We start from the raw sequence: 6,426 nt of genomic DNA on the forward strand, positions 1-6,426 counted from the left end.
GCCAACAGTAGACTTAACAACATATAGAAGCATGATAGGTTCGCTTTTGTACTTAACAACAAGTCGACCTGATATCATGTTTGTTGCGTGTAACTGTGCAAGGTACCAATCAAACCCAAGAGAACCCCATCTCAATGTTGTGAAGAACATATTTCGCTATCTCAAAGGAACATTTTTGTTGGGTCTATGGTATCCATCGAAGATAGGATTCTTTACACAAGCATTCTCAGATGCAGATCGAGGTGGCTGTCAACTTGATCGAAAGAGCACGACAGGAGGATGTCAATTTTTGGATGGAAAGCTTGTGAGCTGGCAATCGAAGAAACAAACATGCGTTTCAATTTCGACAGCAGAAGCAGAGTATGTGGATGCTGCAACTTGCGCATCACAAGTTATATGGATACAAAGTGAACAAGTTATATGGATACAAAGTCAAATACACGATTATGCAATCAATATGAAGAAAATTTATTTGTATTGTGATTCGCAAAGTGCCATTCATATTTGCCATAATCCAGTCCAACATTCGAAAACCAAACACATTGCTCTTCACTATCACTTTATATAAGACTATGTAAAAGACGGGAACATTGAGGTCCATTTTGTGAAAACAACGGATCAACTTGCAAATATATTTACAAAACCTTTAGATGTGAAGTCATTCTTAAGGATTTTGAATGGATTGGGGATGATCGAAGCAAGATCTGTTCCAGGTTCTTCTTGATAAAAAAAAGGTGTCGATTTGATAGGTGTTTTTCTGAATCATTCAGAGGTTACTGTTCTAGTTCAGCGTTTGCATCCGTTCGCATTTGCAATTCCTCTGAATCATTCCGAACTCAGTTTGCTTTGTGATGGAGAAAGCAGTTTGATGTGCAACATAATTTCTGGTTGCTAACTGCTAGTTTGAAAGTCATTTGGTAACATTTTTTAAGTTTGTTTTTGTTTTTGTCTTTGATTTTCGAAAACAAAAATCCAAAAAAAAAAAATTTCTTATTTTTGTATTTGTTTTTCAAAAAACTAAAAATTAAAAAAGATTTTTTTTAATTCATATTGTGTTTAACTCTTCGTGGATCTTTGTAACAACATGTTGTTGTGGCGTATGCTCAACAATCATATTCAGAAAGGGAACATGTATTATTTCGAACTACTATACTAGTTAAGTGTCCCAAGAAGCATGTTGTTGTAAAGTAGTTGTGTGGCAACATACTTCTTGTAACAACATGTTGTTGTGGCGTATGCCAGACCCGATATTTCAGATGATTGTCGAACGAATTGAGACAAGGTAGGCCTCAGTAGATTTTGGAAAGTAGCCGTGTGGCAACATACTTCTTCATTATTTTAGAGATTGGGGGTTAAAAGTGTAAGTTTCGGACTGGTTTCATAATTAATTATGAAGGCAGGGACCGCTTGATAAATTATCGGGATTTAATTTGAATAGATTTTGGGAAACAAGGGCTAAATGGTAAATTCAAGATTCAATTTGTAAAGTTTTCTGAGGGCAGGGGCTATTTGGTAAGTTTTGGGACTTATTATGAAAAGATTTATGGAAATAGGGGCTAAGGAGTAAATTTTGGACTTCGTTTGAAAATAATTGTTTAGGGAGGGGCTACTTGGTAAAATGTTTGACTGCCTTTGAAGAGATTTTAGATGGCTGGGGTTAAAAGGGTAACTTATGGATTTATTTTGAAAGAAAAGAGGGAATGAGGGACTGAATATGTTATTATGGAATTAAGTTCACGGGGGTTCGGGGTATATAACCCGTCACCCCCCAGTCCAACCCTAACCCTAACTGTTGAGTGCAGCCGCCATCACCGGAGGTCGTCCAGTCACCACCATCTCCACCGTAGCCGGACGTCGGTGTTGCCGGGAAGAACCTCTGAGACCGACGCTGCTTTTGGGAAGGACCGGTTGGAGGGCTGCGGTTGGGTCTCGGCGTTGTAGCCGCCACCATCTACCACCACCGGCCACCACAAGGTGGCTGTGTGTGTGTTTATAATTTTTAGTGTGTGTTTATTTTAGAAATATGCATTGTAAATTGTAAAAAAATGGAATAAATGGAAAGAAACTCAAAACCACCACCGTGAGGTGGTGACTGCCGCCACCGACCGTCGTGTCTGGTGGCGGTGTGCTTTGCCTTGTCATGTTTGATTCGGTTGGGATGCTTGAAACCCTAATGGGCCCAATGAAGCCCTAATGGGCTTAGTGAAACCCTAATGAGCCTAGTGAAATCATAATGGGCCTAATGAAACCTAATTGGTCAAAGGACCTAGCTATTGGGCCTATTGGGCTAAGATAGGTTGGAAACCCTAATTAGGGTTTGGAAAACCCTAATGCCATGAAACCCTAATTTAGGACTTATCAGGACCGCATCAGAATTATTTAACGAACTTAAAATATTAATTAATAATCATTGCAAATTAACCTAAGGCCAGGTGGGACTTAATGGATTAAGTCCTTAATGGGTTAAGTAGGAAAACTTAACCCTAATTTCACTTGGGCCTTGAGTTGGGCCTTTCCATTGGGCTTTGGTAATTGGATTATTAATGGGCCATCCAAGAATAATCATATGGACTAGAATATGTTGATGAGCTTAGGGTAAGGTCCATATGAGGAGTTGGGCCCAATTTGGAAAATTGGGCCATAGATGGGCCATAGTTTGGGCCTTAATGATTATATGATATTGTGCCATTAGAATGTCAAATGTTGGACTGGAATAAATGGTTGGGCCTTAGAGTGAGACCATGTAAAGGTTTGGGCCAAATTTGGAAAATTAGGCCATATGTTGGGCTTTGACTCATAGTTGACTGTTGGGCCTTTGAATTGGGCCTTGGGCTCGAATCAAGCTAAGATAGGGGTAAAGAAGTCTTTTACCCCAAGCATGGACTTATGGTTATGTGTTAGAACCCAATTATTAATTGGGTGTTATTTTGATGTTGACAGATTCGGGAATCTGTCATCCAGCAGCCACAACTTTATCCGTGGGACTTCAGCAGTGTGAGGTGAGTAACCTCACTGCTTGTATGGGTCTAAGGCACCAATGCCGACCCATAGTTTATGTATGATAGGAAGACCCGGGGGTTAGCTCTAGGCGTTATGCATGAAAGACCAGGAGGCAGCTCCTGGCACACGGTATGTTATTATGTATGATAGGAAGACCCGGGGGTTAGCCCTAGGCAATATGTATGAAAGACCAGGAGGTGGCTCCTGGCACACTGTATGCTATTATGTATGAAAGACCAGGAGGTGGCTCCTGGCACACTATATGCTGATTAGCTAAGTAGAGTAGTATGTATGCTAGTTGTCTTTGTGATGCTTGCATGGAAGACCAGGGGGTGGCTCTTGGCACTTGTCTGTGAGACCGAGGGGGGTGGCCCCCGGCTTAGCAAGAAAGACCACGTGGCGGCCCGTGGCATAATGGCAAGACTATGTTTGGCACATAGCATCTTTACTGATTACGATATATGTATGGCTCATGGTTATGTATGACGGTATGCGAGTATGTGTTTATATGCTAGATAGTATCCGGTTGAAAGAGACCGAAGGGGTAGGCTAGCACCCAGATAAGCTAGGCATTATGTGTTATGTATGGTATGTGGTATGATGGGGGAACTCACTAAGTTTTGTGCTTACGGTTTTCAGTTTTGGTTTCAGGTGCTTCGTTTTCAAAGGAAAGGAGCCGGCTCGATCGCAGCGCATCACACTATGATTTTCCGCACATGAGATCTTTGAGATTACACTCTGATATTATTTTATGATAACATGTTTTGATTACCAACACTTTGGTTTTGATATGTGATTTTATTATGGATGTTTTTATACTTATGGTTTTATAACAACTTATTTAAAAAGGAAATTTTTGGCCTTGAATTTTGGGATGTTACAAGTTGGTATCAGAGCCTTGGTTTGAGGGATTCGGGCACACTGCCAGGTGTGTCTGAACTCAAACTAAGGACTTGGTATGAAAATTTTCAAAAGTAAAACCCTTTTATAAAAAGATGTTTGAAAAGAGAAAAGAACTTTGAAAAGAACAAGGTGTGTGATGCGTGCAATCAGTCGAGCTCAAGTAAGTTTTCCCCAAGATACCCATACATGTTATGATATGTTATGTTATGTTATGATATGATTGTGAGAACTGCATGCTAGATTAGGGCTAAGGATCTAGGAGGATGCCTTATATGCCTATTACATGTGCTTGTAGACTTGCATGCTAGTACTGATCAGTCAGTGATATGATAGACTGTTTAGGTTATGCCTGATTGTATGAGCCTTTGAATTTCATGTACAGATTCTTGATTAGAGGATAGGATGGTTTGATTGGAATATTATGGTTAGATTTTCCATTGTCTAAATGCTGCTTGCTTTGTGATTTGTGGGACTCTTAGTAATGTGAGCTAGCTATTAAGTGAATATGCTAAGTCACATGTGGCGCAGGCTGGATAATCTCAGAGTGATAGATTTGATCCTATTGCGCAGCTCTTGTCTGAGTCCAACCGTTCTAGGGATGGGTCTATTACTCGAAGGATTATCTGATCTCTGTTGCACGTGGCTATATTCATGAGGTAGCTAGTTGACATTACTGGGAATCTTTTAGCAGCTGAGGACTGGGTGGGTACGGGAACCTAGGGAAGCCTAGGATATGTTGCAGTGGGTTGGTAATGAGGCTCAGTGAGACTTGGGTGTAACAGTTGAGGAAGTGACTTGGAGGATTCGAGAGGATTGCTGAGGAAAGTATGGATAGGTGTGGAAGGTAGTATTGGGCCCGTACTATTGAAAACACAGGATCCATACTCGAATCAGTGAGAGTCTTGGAGAATCTGAGGAGCTTCGGGGAGGAGTTTGTGACCCTGTTTAGGGGTAGAGGATGTTTCAGTCGTTGCAGCTTAACCATTGGCAAGTGAGCTAGTGAGCATGGCAGGGTGTCAGACCCTGAAGGATATGATTTCCATGAGGTTGCAAATGCGAGATCGATTTGGAGCACTTTGAGCAGAAAGGTTCGTGCTAGGTGCGTATAGTATAGGGTCCCGGGAAGAGACCCACGACTTCTGATCATCGGGTGAAAGGCCAGTAGGGCCGGAGTCAGTGCAGCACTTAAGGGAAAGTGCAGAAGGGAGTTTATCGCTCCAAGTGTTCAGGCTGCTACAGGTGTGGTAGGGTTAATTATGTCAGCTGAAGGTGATCAGTATTCCTCCAGATGTTACGAGTATGTCATCTTCTACTGCTACTAGATGGATGTTGGGAATACGTATCGTTTTGGAATTGTGTGTGAGTTTGGATAAGTCAGATCTCGGGTCGGTTTTCTGCTAGTGTTTGGGTTATCAAGGATCATATATGGCATCCTGCATGCCGAAAGGTCCTTGATGAAACCACAGAGGGACGTACCTTGCGGAGCGGGCTCCGCGTGTACCGTTATCATTCCGGATCTTTGTCGAGATTTGTGCAGGAGTATTGTTTGGAAGATCCTCAGTCAGGGTTAGAGTGATAGTTCTCCAGTAAAGTCAGCGTTTAGGGGTTCCATCATTGTTCAGGTGTGGTCGACAATTGTCTATGGATGAACTTTGGAGTTCAAGGCACTACCGTTGCTAGGACATAACTGGTAAGATGAAGAGGGTAGTGTTAGTTGCAGGTATTTGATGCATGGGTGTTCGGTCATTGAATGTTCAAGAGAATTGCATTTTTACATGGGTTGTGTTAGGTTAGAGTTCAGTGGTGCTGCGAGATTGGAAGTGGGAATGAGGACTCGTTAGCCAGAGTGAATATTAAGGCCTCTAGTTGTCAGCATGGGAGGTGGATTGAGGTGTCAGACTGGACCAGATTTCAACAGCACTCATCAAGATTTCCGAGGATGGGCGATCTTAAGGTTTAACCGGTGACTAATCGCTAGCATTGGTAAGCACATGTTGTCATCGGTGGGATACTAGAAAGCGAGAAGGATTGGGAATCCTTCAATTCTCGCATGTCGTGAAGACTTAGTCGAATCTAAGTGGGGGAGAGACTTTTATAAAGTTCTCCAAATGTGAGTTCTGGTTGCGCGAGGTGCAATCTTTTGGGCACCTTGTCAACCAGAAGGGTATTCTGGTCGATCCGGCCAAGATAGAGGCCGTGATGCAGTGGGAGATTCCTAGGTCTCCAATTGAGATTCGGAGTTTCCTGGGTCTAGCGGGTTATTACCGAAGATTTATACGAGACTTCTCCGAGATTGCAGTTCCCTTGACCCGACTGACCAAGAAGTCGGTGGCCTTTCGTTGGGGGCCTGAGCAGCAGACAGCCTTCGAGACTCTCAGACAGCAGGTTTCGGGAACCAGGGTAGAGCTCCAGTAGGACTCAAGTTTAGTTGTGTGATAGATCGAGTGCATGTTCGACCCAGTATGGAAAGTGTTGTAAGACTACGGGGGTAGCCGTAGCATTCACTAACATGCAGATAATGCT

Source organism: Lactuca virosa, chromosome 3, assembly GCF_052849685.1.
Source record: "Lactuca virosa cultivar CGN04683 chromosome 3, Lactuca_virosa_CGN04683_v6, whole genome shotgun sequence".
NCBI classification, from domain to species: domain Eukaryota; kingdom Viridiplantae; phylum Streptophyta; class Magnoliopsida; order Asterales; family Asteraceae; genus Lactuca; species Lactuca virosa.